Raw genomic sequence first — 17,103 nt, forward strand, 5'->3', positions numbered from 1 at the left:
TGCAGTAGAGTGGGTGAGGAGAGAGACAGAAGGAAGTTATAGAGTCAGTGAGCTGCGTGCAGTAGTGTGGGTGAGGAGAAGGAAGTTATAGAGTCAGTGAGCTGCGTGCAGTAGTGTGGGTGAGGAGAGAGACAGAAGGAAGTTATAGAGTCAGTGAGCTGCGTGCAGTAGTGTGGGTGAGGAGAGAGAAGGAAGTTATAGTCAGTGAGCTGCGTGCAGTAGTGTGGGTGAGGAGAGAGAAGGAAGTTATAGAGTCAGTCAGCTGCGTGCAGTAGCGTGGGTGAGGAGAGAGAAGGAAGTTATAGAGTCAGTGAGGTGCGTGCAGTACAGTGGGTGAGGAGAGAGACAGAAGGAAGTTATAGAGTCAGTGAGCTGCGTGCAGTAGTGTGGGTGAGGAGAGAGACAGAAGGAAGTTATAGAGTCAGTGAGCAGCGTGCAGTAGTGTGGGTGAGGAGGGAGACAGAAGGAAGTTATAGAGTCAGTGAGCTGCGTACAGTAGTGTGGGTGAGGAGAGAGACAGAAGGAAGTTATAGAGTCAGTGAGCTGCGTGCAGTATTGTGGGTGAGGAGAGAGAAGGAAGTTATTGAGTCAGTGAGCTGCGTGAAGTAGTGTGGGTGAGGAGAGAGAAGGAAGTTAGAGCCAGTGAGCTGCGTGCAGTAGTGTGGGTGAGGAGAAGGAAGTTATAGAGTCAGTGAGCTGCGTGCAGTAGTGTGGGTGAGGAGAGAGAAGGAAGTTATAGAGTCAGTGAGCTGCGTGCAGTAGTGTGGGTGAGGAGAGAGAAGGAAGTTATAGAGTCAGTGCGCTGCGTGCAGTAGTGTGGGTGAGGAGAGAGACAGAAGGAAGTTATAGAGTCAGTGAGCTGCGTGCACTAGTGTGGGTGAGGAGAGAGACAGAAGGAAGTTATAGAGTCAGTGAGCTGCGTGCAGTAGTGTGGGTGAGGAGAGAGACAGAAGCAAGTTATAGAGTCAGTGAGCTGCGTGCAGTAGTGTGGGTGAGGAGAGACAGAAGGAAGTTATAGTCAGTGAGCTGCGTGCAGTAGTGTGGGTGAGGAGAGAGACAGAAGGAAGTTATAGAGTCAGTGAGCTGCGTGCAGTAGTGTGGGTGAGGAGAGAGAAGGAAGTTATAGAGTCAGTGAGCTGCGTGCAGTAGTGTGGGTGAGGAGAGAGAAGGAAGTTATAGAGTCAGTGCGCTGCGTGCAGTAGTGTGGGTGAGGAGAGAGACAGAAGGAAGTTATAGAGTCAGTGAGCTGCGTGCAGTAGTGTGGGTGAGGAGAGAGACAGAAGGAAGTTATAGAGTCAGTGAGCTGCGTGCAGTAGTGTGGGTGAGGAGAGAGACAGAAGCAAGTTATAGAGTCAGTGAGCTGCGTGCAGTAGTGTGGGTGAGGAGAGACAGAAGGAAGTTATAGTCAGTGAGCTGCGTGCAGTAGTGTGGGTGAGGAGAGAGACAGAAGGAAGTTATAGAGTCAGTGAGCTGCGTGCAGTAGTGTGGGTGAGGAGAAGAAGTTATAGAGTCAGTGAGCTGCGTGTAGTAGTGTGGGTGAGGAGACAGAAGTAAGTTATAGAGTCAGTGAGCTGCGTGCAGTAGTGTGGGTGAGGAGAGAGAAGGAAGTTATAGAGTCAGTGAGCTGCGTGCAGTAGTGTGGGTGAGGAGAGAGACAGAAGGAAGTTATAGAGTCAGTGAGCTGCGTGCAGTAGTGTGGGTGAGGAGAGAGACAGAAGGAAGTTATAGTCAGAGAGCTGCGTGCAGTAGTGTGGGTGAGGAGAGAGACAGAAGGAAGTTATAGAGTCAGTGAGCTGCGTGCAGTAGTGTGGGTGAGGAGAGACACAGAAGGAAGTTATAGTCAGTGAGCTGCGTGCAGTAGTGTGGGTGAGGAGAAGGAAGTTATAGAGTCAGTGAGCTGCGTGCAGTAGTGTGGATGAGAAGAAAGTTATAGAGTCAGTGAGCTGCGTGCAGTAGTGTGGGTGAAGAGAGAGAAGGAAGTTATAGAGTCAGTGAGCTGCGTGCAGTAGTGTGGGTGAGGGGAGAGACAGAAGGAAGTTATAGAGTCAGTGAGCTGCGTGCAGTAGTGTGGGTGAGGAGAGAGACCGAAGGAAGTTATAGAGTCAGTGAGCTGAGTACAGTAGTGTGGGTGAGGAGAGAGACAGAAGGAAGTTATAGAGTCAGTGAGCTGCGTGCAGTAGTGTGGGTGAGGAGAGAGACAGAAGGAAGTTATAGAGTCAGTGAGCTGCGTGCAGTAGTGTGGGTGAGGAGAAGAAGTTATAGAGTCAGTGAGCTGCGTGTAGTAGTGTGGGTGAGGAGACAGAAGGAAGTTATAGAGTCAGTGAGCTGCGTGCAGTAGTGTGGGTGAGGAGAGAGAAGGAAGTTATAGAGTCAGTGAGCTGCGTGCAGTAGTGTGGGTGAGGAGAGAGACAGAAGGAAGTTATAGAGTCAGTGAGCTGCGTGCAGTAGTGTGGGTGAGGAGAGAGACAGAAGGAAGTTATAGTCAGTGAGCTGCGTGCAGTAGTGTGGGTGAGGAGAGAGACAGAAGGAAGTTATAGAGTCAGTGAGCTGCGTGCAGTAGTGTGGGTGAGGAGAAGAAGTTATAGAGTCAGTGAGCTGCGTGTAGTAGTGTGGGTGAGGAGACAGAAGGAAGTTATAGAGTCAGTGAGCTGCGTGCAGTAGTGTGGGTGAGGAGAGAGAAGGAAGTTATAGAGTCAGTGAGCTGCGTGCAGTAGTGTGGGTGAGGAGAGAGAAGGAAGTTATAGAGTCAGTCAGCTGCGTGCAGTAGCGTGGGTGAGGAGAGAGAAGGAAGTTATAGAGTCAGTGAGGTGCGTGCAGTAGAGTGGGTGAGGAGAGAGACAGAAGGAAGTTATAGAGTCAGTGAGCTGCGTGCAGTAGTGTGGGTGAGGAGAGAGACAGAAGGAAGTTATAGAGTCAGTGAGCAGCGTGCAGTAGTGTGGGTGAGGAGGGAGACAGAAGGAAGTTATAGAGTCAGTGAGCTGCGTACAGTAGTGTGGGTGAGGAGAGAGACAGAAGGAAGTTATAGAGTCAGTGAGCTGCGTGCAGTATTGTGGGTGAGGAGAGAGAAGGAAGTTATTGAGTCAGTGAGCTGCGTGAAGTAGTGTGGGTGAGGAGAGAGAAGGAAGTTAGAGCCAGTGAGCTGCGTGCAGTAGTGTGGGTGAGGAGAAGGAAGTTATAGAGTCAGTGAGCTGCGTGCAGTAGTGTGGGTGAGGAGAGAGAAGGAAGTTATAGAGTCAGTGAGCTGCGTGCAGTAGTGTGGGTGAGGAGAGAGAAGGAAGTTATAGAGTCAGTGCGCTGCGTGCAGTAGTGTGGGTGAGGAGAGAGACAGAAGGAAGTTATAGAGTCAGTGAGCTGCGTGCAGTAGTGTGGGTGAGGAGAGAGACAGAAGGAAGTTATAGAGTCAGTGAGCTGCGTGCAGTAGTGTGGGTGAGGAGAGAGACAGAAGCAAGTTATAGAGTCAGTGAGCTGCGTGCAGTAGTGTGGGTGAGGAGAGACAGAAGGAAGTTATAGTCAGTGAGCTGCGTGCAGTAGTGTGGGTGAGGAGAGAGACAGAAGGAAGTTATAGAGTCAGTGAGCTGCGTGCAGTAGTGTGGGTGAGGAGAGAGAAGGAAGTTATAGAGTCAGTGAGCTGCGTGCAGTAGTGTGGGTGAGGAGAGAGAAGGAAGTTATAGAGTCAGTGCGCTGCGTGCAGTAGTGTGGGTGAGGAGAGAGACAGAAGGAAGTTATAGAGTCAGTGAGCTGCGTGCAGTAGTGTGGGTGAGGAGAGAGACAGAAGGAAGTTATAGAGTCAGTGAGCTGCGTGCAGTAGTGTGGGTGAGGAGAGAGACAGAAGCAAGTTATAGAGTCAGTGAGCTGCGTGCAGTAGTGTGGGTGAGGAGAGACAGAAGGAAGTTATAGTCAGTGAGCTGCGTGCAGTAGTGTGGGTGAGGAGAGAGACAGAAGGAAGTTATAGAGTCAGTGAGCTGCGTGCAGTAGTGTGGGTGAGGAGAAGAAGTTATAGAGTCAGTGAGCTGCGTGTAGTAGTGTGGGTGAGAAGACAGAAGTAAGTTATAGAGTCAGTGAGCTGCGTGCAGTAGTGTGGGTGAGGAGAGAGAAGGAAGTTATAGAGTCAGTGAGCTGCGTGCAGTAGTGTGGGTGAGGAGAGAGACAGAAGGAAGTTATAGAGTCAGTGAGCTGCGTGCAGTAGTGTGGGTGAGGAGAGAGACAGAAGGAAGTTATAGTCAGAGAGCTGCGTGCAGTAGTGTGGGTGAGGAGAGAGACAGAAGGAAGTTATAGAGTCAGTGAGCTGCGTGCAGTAGTGTGGGTGAGGAGAGACACAGAAGGAAGTTATAGTCAGTGAGCTGCGTGTAGTAGTGTGGGTGAGGAGAAGGAAGTTATAGAGTCAGTGAGCTGCGTGCAGTAGTGTGGATGAGAAGAAAGTTATAGAGTCAGTGAGCTGCGTGCAGTAGTGTGGGTGAAGAGAGAGAAGGAAGTTATAGAGTCAGTGAGCTGCGTGCAGTAGTGTGGGTGAGCGGAGAGACAGAAGGAAGTTATAGAGTCAGTGAGCTGCGTGCAGTAGTGTGGGTGAGGAGAGAGACCGAAGGAAGTTATAGAGTCAGTGAGCTGCGTACAGTAGTGTGGGTGAGGAGAGAGACAGAAGGAAGTTATAGAGTCAGTGAGCTGCGTGCAGTAGTGTGGGTGAGGAGAGAGACAGAAGGAAGTTATAGAGTCAGTGAGCTGCGTGCAGTAGTGTGGGTGAGGAGAAGAAGTTATAGAGTCAGTGAGCTGCGTGTAGTAGTGTGGGTGAGGAGACAGAAGGAAGTTATAGAGTCAGTGAGCTGCGTGCAGTAGTGTGGGTGAGGAGAGAGAAGGAAGTTATAGAGTCAGTGAGCTGCGTGCAGTAGTGTGGGTGAGGAGAGAGACAGAAGGAAGTTATAGAGTCAGTGAGCTGCGTGCAGTAGTGTGGGTGAGGAGAGAGACAGAAGGAAGTTATAGTCAGTGAGCTGCGTGCAGTAGTGTGGGTGAGGAGAGAGACAGAAGGAAGTTATAGAGTCAGTGAGCTGCGTGCAGTAGTGTGGGTGAGGAGAGAGACAGAAGGAAGTTATAGAGTCAGTGAGCTGCGTGCAGTAGTGTGGGTGAGGAGAGAGACAGAAGGAAGTTATAGTCAGTGAGCTGCGTGCAGTAGTGTGGGTGAGGAGAGAGACAGAAGGAAGTTATAGAGTCAGTGAGCTGCGTGCAGTAGTGTGGGTGAGGAGAAGAAGTTATAGAGTCAGTGAGCTGCGTGTAGTAGTGTGGGTGAGGAGACAGAAGGAAGTTATAGAGTCAGTGAGCTGCGTGCAGTAGTGTGGGTGAGGAGAGAGAAGGAAGTTATAGAGTCAGTGAGCTGCGTGCAGTAGTGTGGGTGAGGAGAGAGACAGAAGGAAGTTATAGAGTCAGTGAGCTGCGTGCAGTAGTGTGGGTGAGGAGAGAGACAGAAGGAAGTTATAGTCAGTGAGCTGCGTGCAGTAGTGTGGGTGAGGAGACAGAAGGAAGTTATAGAGTCAGTGAGCTGCGTGCAGTAGTGTGGGTGAGGAGAGAGAAGGAAGTTATAGTCAGTGAGCTGCGTGCAGTAGTGTGGGTGAGGAGAGAGACCGAAGGAAGTTATAGTCAGTGAGCTGCGTGCAGTAGTGTGGGTGAGGAGAGAGACAGAAGGAAGTTATAGAGTCAGTGAGCTGCACGCAGTAGTGTGGGTGAGGAGAGAGACAGAAGGAGGTTATAGAGTCAGTGCGGTGCGTGCAGTAGTGTGGGTGAGGAGCGAGAAGGAAGTTCTAGTTAGTGAGCTGCGTGCAGTAGTGTGGGTGAGGAGAGAGACAGAAGGAAATTATAGAGTCAGTGAGCTGCGTGCAGTAGTGTGGGTGAGGAGAGAGACAGAAGGAAGTTATAGAGTCAGTGAGCTGCGTGCAGTAGTGTGGGTGAGGAGAGAGACAGAAGGAAGTTATAAAGTCAGTGAGCTGCGTGCAGTAGTGTGGGTGAGGGGAGAGAAGGAAGTTATAGAGTCAGTGAGCTGCGTGCAGTAGTGTGGGTGAAGAGAGAGACAGAAGGAAGTTATAGAGTCAGTGAGTGCGTGCAGTAGTGTGGGTGAGAAGAGAGACAGAAGGAAGTTATAGAGTCAGTGAGCTGCGTGTAGTAGTGTGGGTGAGGAGAGAGAAGAAAGTTATAGAGTCAGTGAGCTGCGTGCAGTAGTGTGGGTGAGGAGAGAGAAGGAAGTTATAGAGTCAGTGAGCTGCGTGCAATAGTGTGGGTGAGGAGAGAGAATGAAGTTATAGTCAGTGAGCTGCGTGCAGTAGTGTGGGTGAGGAGAGAGACAGAAGGAAGTTATAGAGTCAGTGAGCTGCGTGCAGTAGTGTGGGTGAGGAGAGAGACAGAAGCAAGTTATAGAGTCAGTGAGCTGCGTGCAGTAGTGTGGGTGAGGAGAGACAGAAGGAAGTTATAGTCAGTGAGCTGCGTGCAGTAGTGTGGGTGAGGAGAGAGAAGGAAGTTATAGAGTTAGTGAGCTGCGTGCAGTAGTGTGGGTGAGGAGAGAGAAGGAAGTTATAGAGTCAGTGCGCTGCGTGCAGTAGTGTGGGTGAGGAGAGAGACAGAAGGAAGTTATAGAGTCAGTGAGCTGCGTGCAGTAGTGTGGGTGAGAAGAGAGACCGAAGGAAGTTATAGAGTCAGTGAGCTGCGTGCAGTAGTGTGGGTGAGGAGAGAGACAGAAGGAAGTTATAGAGTCAGTGAGCTGCGTGCAGTAGTGTGGGTGAGGAGAGAGACAGAAGAAAGTTATAGAGTCAGTGAGCTGCGTGCAGTAGTGTGGGTGAGGAGAGAGAAGGAAGTTATAGAGTCAGTGAGCTGCGTGCAGTAGTGTGGGTGAGGAGAGAGAAGGAAGTTATAGAGTCAGTGAGCTGCGTGCAGTAGTGTGGGTGAGGAGAAGGAAGTTATAGAGTCAGTGAGCTGCGTGCAGTAGTGTGGGTGAGGAGAGAGACAGAAGGAAGTTATAGAGTCAGTGAGCTGCGTGCAGTAGTGTGGGTGAGGAGAGAGAAGGAAGTTATAGAGTCAGTGAGCTGCGTGCAGTAGTGTGGGTGAGGAGAGAGAAGGAAGTTATAGTCAGTGAGCTGCGTGCAGTAGTGTGGGTGAGGAGAGAGAAGGAAGTTATAGAGTCAGTCAGCTGCGTGCAGTAGCGTGGGTGAGGAGAGAGAAGGAAGTTATAGAGTCAGTGAGGTGCGTGCAGTAGAGTGGGTGAGGAGAGAGACAGAAGGAAGTTATAGAGTCAGTGAGCTGCGTGCAGTAGTGTGGGTGAGGAGAGAGACAGAAGGAAGTTATAGAGTCAGTGAGCAGCGTGCAGTAGTGTGGGTGAGGAGGGAGACAGAAGGAAGTTATAGAGTCAGTGAGCTGCGTACAGTAGTGTGGGTGAGGAGAGAGACAGAAGGAAGTTACAGAGTCAGTGAGCTGCGTGCAGTATTGTGGGTGAGGAGAGAGAAGGAAGTTATTGAGTCAGTGAGCTGCGTGAAGTAGTGTGGGTGAGGAGAGAGAAGGAAGTTAGAGCCAGTGAGCTGCGTGCAGTAGTGTGGGTGAGGAGAAGGAAGTTATAGAGTCAGTGAGCTGCGTGCAGTAGTGTGGGTGAGGAGAGAGAAGGAAGTTATAGAGTCAGTGAGCTGCGTGCAGTAGTGTGGGTGAGGAGAGAGAAGGAAGTTATAGAGTCAGTGCGCTGCGTGCAGTAGTGTGGGTGAGGAGAGAGACAGAAGGAAGTTATAGAGTCAGTGAGCTGCGTGCAGTAGTGTGGGTGAGGAGAGAGACAGAAGGAAGTTATAGAGTCAGTGAGCTGCGTGCAGTAGTGTGGGTGAGGAGAGAGACAGAAGCAAGTTATAGAGTCAGTGAGCTGCGTGCAGTAGTGTGGGTGAGGAGAGACAGAAGGAAGTTATAGTCAGTGAGCTGCGTGCAGTAGTGTGGGTGAGGAGAGAGACAGAAGGAAGTTATAGAGTCAGTGAGCTGCGTGCAGTAGTGTGGGTGAGGAGAAGAAGTTATAGAGTCAGTGAGCTGCGTGTAGTAGTGTGGGTGAGGAGACAGAAGGAAGTTATAGAGTCAGTGAGCTGCGTGCAGTAGTGTGGGTGAGGAGAGAGAAGGAAGTTATAGAGTCAGTGAGCTGCGTGCAGTAGTGTGGGTGAGGAGAGAGACAGAAGGAAGTTATAGAGTCAGTGAGCTGCGTGCAGTAGTGTGGGTGAGGAGAGAGACAGAAGGAAGTTATAGTCAGAGAGCTGCGTGCAGTAGTGTGGGTGAGGAGAGAGACAGAAGGAAGTTATAGAGTCAGTGAGCTGCGTGCAGTAGTGTGGGTGAGGAGAGACACAGAAGGAAGTTATAGTCAGTGAGCTGCGTGCAGTAGTGTGGGTGAGGAGAAGGAAGTTATAGAGTCAGTGAGATGCGTGCAGTAGTGTGGATGAGGAGAAGAAAGTTATAGAGTCAGTGAGCTGCGTGCAGTAGTGTGGGTGAAGAGAGAGAAGGAAGTTATAGAGTCAGTGAGCTGCGTGCAGTAGTGTGGGTGAGGGGAGAGACAGAAGGAAGTTATAGAGTCAGTGAGCTGCGTGCAGTAGTGTGGGTGAGGAGAGAGACCGAAGGAAGTTATAGAGTCAGTGAGCTGCGTACAGTAGTGTGGGTGAGGAGAGAGACAGAAGGAAGTTATAGAGTCAGTGAGCTGCGTGCAGTAGTGTGGGTGAGGAGAGAGACAGAAGGAAGTTATAGAGTCAGTGAGCTGCGTGCAGTAGTGTGGGTGAGGAGAAGAAGTTATAGAGTCAGTGAGCTGCGTGTAGTAGTGTGGGTGAGGAGACAGAAGGAAGTTATAGAGTCAGTGAGCTGCGTGCAGTAGTGTGGGTGAGGGGAGAGACAGAAGGAAGTTATAGAGTCAGTGAGCTGCGTGCAGTAGTGTGGGTGAGGAGAGAGACCGAAGGAAGTTATAGAGTCAGTGAGCTGCGTGCAGTAGTGTGGGTGAGGAGAGAGACAGAAGGAAGTTATAGAGTCAGTGAGCTGCGTGCAGTAGTGTGGGTGAGGAGAAGAAGTTATAGAGTCAGTGAGCTGCGTGTAGTAGTGTGGGTGAGGAGACAGAAGGAAGTTATAGAGTCAGTGAGCTGCGTGCAGTAGTGTGGGTGAGGAGAGAGAAGGAAGTTATAGAGTCAGTGAGCTGCGTGCAGTAGTGTGGGTGAGGAGAGAGACAGAAGGAAGTTATAGAGTCAGTGAGCTGCGTGCAGTAGTGTGGGTGAGGAGAGAGACAGAAGGAAGTTATAGTCAGTGAGCTGCGTGAAGTAGTGTGGGTGAGGAGAGAGACAGAAGGAAGTTATAGAGTCAGTGAGCTGCGTGCAGTAGTGTGGGTGAGGAGAAGAAGTTATAGAGTCAGTGAGCTGCGTGTAGTAGTGTGGGTGAGGAGACAGAAGGAAGTTATAGAGTCAGTGAGCTGCGTGCAGTAGTGTGGGTGAGGAGAGAGAAGGAAGTTATAGAGTCAGTGAGCTGCGTGCAGTAGTGTGGGTGAGGAGAGAGACAGAAGGAAGTTATAGAGTCAGTGAGCTGCGTGCAGTAGTGTGGGTGAGGAGAGAGACAGAAGGAAGTTATAGTCAGTGAGCTGCGTGCAGTAGTGTGGGTGAGGAGAGAGACAGAAGGAAGTTATAGAGTCAGTGAGCTGCGTGCAGTAGTGTGGGTGAGGAGAGACACAGAAGGAAGTTATAGTCAGTGAGCTGCGTGCAGTAGTGTGGGTGAGGAGAGAGACAGAAGGAAGTTATTGAGTCAGTGAGCTGCGTGCAGTAGTGTGGGTGAGGAGAGAGAAGGAAGTTATAGAGTCAGTGAGGTGCGTGCAGTAGTGTGGGTGAGGAGAGAGACAGAAGGAGGTTATAGAGTCAGTGAGGTGCGTGCAGTAGTGTGGGTGAGGAGAGAGACAGAAGGAGGTTATAGAGTCAGTGAGGTGCGTGCAGTAGTGTGGGTGAGGAGCGAGAAGGAAGTTCTAGTTAGTGAGCTGCGTGCAGTAGTGTGGGTGAGGAGAGAGACAGAAGGAAATTATAGAGTCAGTGAGCTGCGTGCAGTAGTGTGGGTGAGGAGAGAGACAGAAGGAAGTTATAGAGTCAGTGAGCTGAGTGCAGTAGTGTGGGTGAGGAGAGAGACAGAAGGAAGTTATAAAGTCAGTGAGCTGCGTGCAGTAGTGTGGGTGAGGGGAGAGAAGGAAGTTATAGAGTCAGTGAGCTGCGTGCAGTAGTGTGGGTGAAGAGAGAGACAGAAGGAAGTTATAGAGTCAGTGAGTGCGTGCAGTAGTGTGGGTGAGGAGAGAGACAGAAGGAAGTTATAGAGTTAGTGAGCTGCGTGCAGTAGTGTGGGTGAGGAGAGAGAAGAAAGTTATAGAGTCAGTGAGCTGCGTGCAGTAGTGTGGGTGAGGAGACAGAAGGAAGTTATAGAGTCAGTGAGCTGCGTGCAGTAGTGTGGGTGAGGAGAGAGAAGGAAGTTATAGTCAGTGAGCTGCGTGCAGTAGTGTGGGTGAGGAGAGAGACAGAAGGAAGTTAGAGTCAGTGAGCTGCGTGCAGTAGTGTGGGTGAGGAGAGAGACCGAAGGAAGTTATAGTCAGTGAGCTGCGTGCAGTAGTGTGGGTGAGGAGAGAGACAGAAGGAAGTTATAGAGTCAGTGAGCTGCACGCAGTAGTGTGGGTGAGGAGAGAGACAGAAGGAGGTTATAGAGTCAGTGCGGTGCGTGCAGTAGTGTGGGTGAGGAGCGAGAAGGAAGTTCTAGTTAGTGAGCTGCGTGCAGTAGTGTGGGTGAGGAGAGAGACAGAAGGAAATTATAGAGTCAGTGAGCTGCGTGCAGTAGTGTGGGTGAGGAGAGAGACAGAAGGAAGTTATAGAGTCAGTGAGCTGCGTGCAGTAGTGTGGGTGAGGAGAGAGACAGAAGGAAGTTATAAAGTCAGTGAGCTGCGTGCAGTAGTGTGGGTGAGGGGAGAGAAGGAAGTTATAGAGTCAGTGAGCTGCGTGCAGTAGTGTGGGTGAAGAGAGAGACAGAAGGAAGTTATAGAGTCAGTGAGTGCGTGCAGTAGTGTGGGTGAGAAGAGAGACAGAAGGAAGTTATAGAGTCAGTGAGCTGCGTGTAGTAGTGTGGGTGAGGAGAGAGAAGAAAGTTATAGAGTCAGTGAGCTGCGTGCAGTAGTGTGGGTGAGGAGAGAGAAGGAAGTTATAGAGTCAGTGAGCTGCGTGCAATAGTGTGGGTGAGGAGAGAGAATGAAGTTATAGTCAGTGAGCTGCGTGCAGTAGTGTGGGTGAGGAGAGAGACAGAAGGAAGTTATAGAGTCAGTGAGCTGCGTGCAGTAGTGTGGGTGAGGAGAGAGACAGAAGCAAGTTATAGAGTCAGTGAGCTGCGTGCAGTAGTGTGGGTGAGGAGAGACAGAAGGAAGTTATAGTCAGTGAGCTGCGTGCAGTAGTGTGGGTGAGGAGAGAGAAGGAAGTTATAGAGTTAGTGAGCTGCGTGCAGTAGTGTGGGTGAGGAGAGAGAAGGAAGTTATAGAGTCAGTGCGCTGCGTGCAGTAGTGTAGGTGAGGAGAGAGACAGAAGGAAGTTATAGAGTCAGTGAGCTGCGTGCAGTAGTGTGGGTGAGAAGAGAGACCGAAGGAAGTTATAGAGTCAGTGAGCTGCGTGCAGTAGTGTGGGTGAGGAGAGAGACAGAAGGAAGTTATAGAGTCAGTGAGCTGCGTGCAGTAGTGTGGGTGAGGAGAGAGACAGAAGAAAGTTATAGAGTCAGTGAGCTGCGTGCAGTAGTGTGGGTGAGGAGAGAGAAGGAAGTTATAGAGTCAGTGAGCTGCGTGCAGTAGTGTGGGTGAGGAGAGAGAAGGAAGTTATAGAGTCAGTGAGCTGCGTGCAGTAGTGTGGGTGAGGAGAAGGAAGTTATAGAGTCAGTGAGCTGCGTGCAGTAGTGTGGGTGAGGAGAGAGACAGAAGGAAGTTATAGAGTCAGTGAGCTGCGTGCAGTAGTGTGGGTGAGGAGAGAGAAGGAAGTTATAGAGTCAGTGAGCTGCGTGCAGTAGTGTGGGTGAGGAGAGAGAAGGAAGTTATAGTCAGTGAGCTGCGTGCAGTAGTGTGGGTGAGGAGAGAGAAGGAAGTTATAGAGTCAGTCAGCTGCGTGCAGTAGCGTGGGTGAGGAGAGAGAAGGAAGTTATAGAGTCAGTGAGGTGCGTGCAGTAGAGTGGGTGAGGAGAGAGACAGAAGGAAGTTATAGAGTCAGTGAGCTGCGTGCAGTAGTGTGGGTGAGGAGAGAGACAGAAGGAAGTTATAGAGTCAGTGAGCAGCGTGCAGTAGTGTGGGTGAGGAGGGAGACAGAAGGAAGTTATAGAGTCAGTGAGCTGCGTACAGTAGTGTGGGTGAGGAGAGAGACAGAAGGAAGTTACAGAGTCAGTGAGCTGCGTGCAGTATTGTGGGTGAGGAGAGAGAAGGAAGTTATTGAGTCAGTGAGCTGCGTGAAGTAGTGTGGGTGAGGAGAGAGAAGGAAGTTAGAGCCAGTGAGCTGCGTGCAGTAGTGTGGGTGAGGAGAAGGAAGTTATAGAGTCAGTGAGCTGCGTGCAGTAGTGTGGGTGAGGAGAGAGAAGGAAGTTATAGAGTCAGTGAGCTGCGTGCAGTAGTGTGGGTGAGGAGAGAGAAGGAAGTTATAGAGTCAGTGCGCTGCGTGCAGTAGTGTGGGTGAGGAGAGAGACAGAAGAAAGTTATAGAGTCAGTGAGCTGCGTGCAGTAGTGTGGGTGAGGAGAGAGACAGAAGGAAGTTATAGAGTCAGTGAGCTGCGTGCAGTAGTGTGGGTGAGGAGAGAGACAGAAGCAAGTTATAGAGTCAGTGAGCTGCGTGCAGTAGTGTGGGTGAGGAGAGACAGAAGGAAGTTATAGTCAGTGAGCTGCGTGCAGTAGTGTGGGTGAGGAGAGAGACAGAAGGAAGTTATAGAGTCAGTGAGCTGCGTGCAGTAGTGTGGGTGAGGAGAAGAAGTTATAGAGTCAGTGAGCTGCGTGTAGTAGTGTGGGTGAGGAGACAGAAGGAAGTTATAGAGTCAGTGAGCTGCGTGCAGTAGTGTGGGTGAGGAGAGAGAAGGAAGTTATAGAGTCAGTGAGCTGCATGCAGTAGTGTGGGTGAGGAGAGAGACAGAAGGAAGTTATAGAGTCAGTGAGCTGCGTGCAGTAGTGTGGGTGAGGAGAGAGACAGAAGGAAGTTATAGTCAGAGAGCTGCGTGCAGTAGTGTGGGTGAGGAGAGAGACAGAAGGAAGTTATAGAGTCAGTGAGCTGCGTGCAGTAGTGTGGGTGAGGAGAGACACAGAAGGAAATTATAGAGTCAGTGAGCTGCGTGCAGTAGTGTGGGTGAGGAGAGAGACCGAAGGAAGTTATAGAGTCAGTGAGCTGCGTACAGTAGTGTGGGTGAGGAGAGAGACAGAAGGAAGTTATAGAGTCAGTGAGCTGCGTGCAGTAGTGTGGGTGAGGAGAGAGACAGAAGGAAGTTATAGAGTCAGTGAGCTGCGTGCAGTAGTGTGGGTGAGGAGAAGAAGTTATAGAGTCAGTGAGCTGCGTGTAGTAGTGTGGGTGAGGAGACAGAAGGAAGTTATAGAGTCAGTGAGCTGCGTGCAGTAGTGTGGGTGAGGAGAGAGAAGGAAGTTATAGAGTCAGTGAGCTGCGTGCAGTAGTGTGGGTGAGGAGAGAGACAGAAGGAAGTTATAGAGTCAGTGAGCTGCGTGCAGTAGTGTGGGTGAGGAGAGAAACAGAAGGAAGTTATAGAGTCAGTGAGCTGCGTGCAGTAGTGTGGGTGAGGAGAAGAAGTTATAGAGTCAGTGAGCTGCGTGTAGTAGTGTGGGTGAGGAGACAGAAGGAAGTTATAGAGTCAGTGAGCTGCGTGCAGTAGTGTGGGTGAGGAGAGAGAAGGAAGTTATAGAGTCAGTGAGCTGCGTGCAGTAGTGTGGGTGAGGAGAAGGAAGTTATAGAGTCAGTGAGCTGCGTGCAGTAGTGTGGATGAGGAGAAGAAAGTTATAGAGTCAGTGAGCTGCGTGCAGTAGTGTGGGTGAAGAGAGAGAAGGAAGTTATAGAGTCAGTGAGCTGCGTGCAGTAGTGTGGGTGAGGGGAGAGACAGAAGGAAGTTATAGAGTCAGTGAGCTGCGTGCAGTAGTGTGGGTGAGGAGAGAGACCGAAGGAAGTTATAGAGTCAGTGAGCTGCGTACAGTAGTGTGGGTGAGGAGAGAGACAGAAAGAAGTTATAGAGTCAGTGAGCTGCGTGCAGTAGTGTGGGTGAGGAGAGAGACAGAAGGAAGTTATAGAGTCAGTGAGCTGCGTGCAGTAGTGTGGGTGAGGAGAAGAAGTTATAGAGTCAGTGAGCTGCGTGTAGTAGTGTGGGTGAGGAGACAGAAGGAAGTTATAGAGTCAGTGAGCTGCGTGCAGTAGTGTGGGTGAGGAGAGAGAAGGAAGTTATAGAGTCAGTGAGCTGCGTGCAGTAGTGTGGGTGAGGAGAGAGACAGAAGGAAGTTATAGAGTCAGTGAGCTGCGTGCAGTAGTGTGGGTGAGGAGAGAGACAGAAGGAAGTTATAGTCAGTGAGCTGCGTGCAGTAGTGTGGGTGAGGAGAGAGACAGAAGGAAGTTATAGAGTCAGTGAGCTGCGTGCAGTAGTGTGGGTGAGGAGAGAGACAGAAGGAAGTTATAGAGTCAGTGAGCTGCGTGCAGTAGTGTGGGTGAGGAGAAGAAGTTATAGAGTCAGTGAGCTGCGTGTAGTAGTGTGGGTGAGGAGACAGAAGGAAGTTATAGAGTCAGTGAGCTGCGTGCAGTAGTGTGGGTGAGGAGAGAGAAGGAAGTTATAGAGTCAGTGAGCTGCGTGCAGTAGTGTGGGTGAGGAGAGAGACAGAAGGAAGTTATAGAGTCAGTGAGCTGCGTGCAGTAGTGTGGGTGAGGAGAGAAACAGAAGGAAGTTATAGAGTCAGTGAGCTGCGTGCAGTAGTGTGGGTGAGGAGAAGAAGTTATAGAGTCAGTGAGCTGCGTGTAGTAGTGTGGGTGAGGAGACAGAAGGAAGTTATAGAGTCAGTGAGCTGCGTGCAGTAGTGTGGGTGAGGAGAGAGAAGGAAGTTATAGAGTCAGTGAGCTGCGTGCAGTAGTGTGGGTGAGGAGAAGGAAGTTATAGAGTCAGTGAGCTGCGTGCAGTAGTGTGGATGAGGAGAAGAAAGTTATAGAGTCAGTGAGCTGCGTGCAGTAGTGTGGGTGAAGAGAGAGAAGGAAGTTATAGAGTCAGTGAGCTGCGTGCAGTAGTGTGGGTGAGGGGAGAGACAGAAGGAAGTTATAGAGTCAGTGAGCTGCGTGCAGTAGTGTGGGTGAGGAGAGAGACCGAAGGAAGTTATAGAGTCAGTGAGCTGCGTACAGTAGTGTGGGTGAGGAGAGAGACAGAAGGAAGTTATAGAGTCAGTGAGCTGCGTGCAGTAGTGTGGGTGAGGAGAGAGACAGAAGGAAGTTATAGAGTCAGTGAGCTGCGTGCAGTAGTGTGGGTGAGGAGAAGAAGTTATAGAGTCAGTGAGCTGCGTGTAGTAGTGTGGGTGAGGAGACAGAAGGAAGTTATAGAGTCAGTGAGCTGCGTGCAGTAGTGTGGGTGAGGAGAGAGAAGGAAGTTATAGAGTCAGTGAGCTGCGTGCAGTAGTGTGGGTGAGGAGAGAGACAGAAGGAAGTTATAGAGTCAGTGAGCTGCGTGCAGTAGTGTGGGTGAGGAGAGAGACAGAAGGAAGTTATAGTCAGTGAGCTGCGTGCAGTAGTGTGGGTGAGGAGAGAGACAGAAGGAAGTTATAGAGTCAGTGAGCTGCGTGCAGTAGTGTGGGTGAGGAGAAGAAGTTATAGAGTCAGTGAGCTGCGTGTAGTAGTGTGGGTGAGGAGACAGAAGGAAGTTATAGAGTCAGTGAGCTGCGTGAAGTAGTGTGGGTGAGGAGAGAGAAGGAAGTTATAGAGTCAGTGAGCTGCGTGCAGTAGTGTGGGTGAGGAGAGAGACAGAAGGAAGTTATAGAGTCAGTGAGCTGCGTGCAGTAGTGTGGGTGAGGAGAGAGACAGAAGGAAGTTATAGTCAGTGAGCTGCGTGCAGTAGTGTGGGTGAGGAGAGAGACAGAAGGAAGTTATAGAGTCAGTGCGGTGCGTGCAGTAGTGTGGGTGAGGAGCGAGAAGGAAGTTCTAGTTAGTGAGCTGCGTGCAGTAGTGTGGGTGAGGAGAGAGACAGAAGGAAATTATAGAGTCAGTGAGCTGCGTGCAGTAGTGTGGGTGAGGAGAGAGACAGAAGGAAGTTATAGAGTCAGTGAGCTGCGTGCAGTAGTGTGGGTGAGGAGAGAGACAGAAGGAAGTTATAAAGTCAGTGAGCTGCGTGCAGTAGTGTGGGTGAGGGGAGAGAAGGAAGTTATAGAGTCAGTGAGCTGCGTGCAGTAGTGTGGGTGAAGAGAGAGACAGAAGGAAGTTATAGAGTCAGTGAGTGCGTGCAGTAGTGTGGGTGAGAAGAGAGACAGAAGGAAGTTATAGAGTCAGTGAGCTGCGTGCAGTAGTGTGGGTGAGGAGAGAGAAGAAAGTTATAGAGTCAGTGAGCTGCGTGCAGTAGTGTGGGTGAGGAGAGAGAAGGAAGTTATAGAGTCAGTGAGCTGCGTGCAATAGTGTGGGTGAGGAGAGAGAATGAAGTTATAGTCAGTGAGCTGCGTGCAGTAGTGTGGGTGAGGAGAGAGACAGAAGGAAGTTAGAGTCAGTGAGCTGCGTGCAGTAGTGTGGGTGAGGAGAGAGACCGACGGAAGTTAGAGTCAGTGAGCTGCGTGCAGTAGTGTGGGTGAGGAGAGAGAAGGAAGTTATAGAGTTAGTGAGCTGCGTGCAGTAGTGTGGGTGAGGAGAGAGAAGGAAGTTATAGAGTCAGTGCGCTGCGTGCAGTAGTGTGGGTGAGGAGAGAGACAGAAGGAAGTTATAGAGTCAGTGAGCTGCGTGCAGTAGTGTGGGTGAGGAGAGAGACCGAAGGAAGTTATAGAGTCAGTGAGCTGCGTGCAGTAGTGTGGGTGAGGAGAGAGACAGAAGGAAGTTATAGAGTCAGTGAGCTGCGTGCAGTAGTGTGGGTGAGGAGAGAGACAGAAGAAAGTTATAGAGT

The sequence above is a fragment of the Taudactylus pleione genome, unplaced genomic scaffold, assembly GCF_031769625.1.
Source record: "Taudactylus pleione unplaced genomic scaffold, aTauple2 ptg000839l, whole genome shotgun sequence".
In the NCBI taxonomy this organism is placed as follows: domain Eukaryota; kingdom Metazoa; phylum Chordata; class Amphibia; order Anura; family Myobatrachidae; genus Taudactylus; species Taudactylus pleione.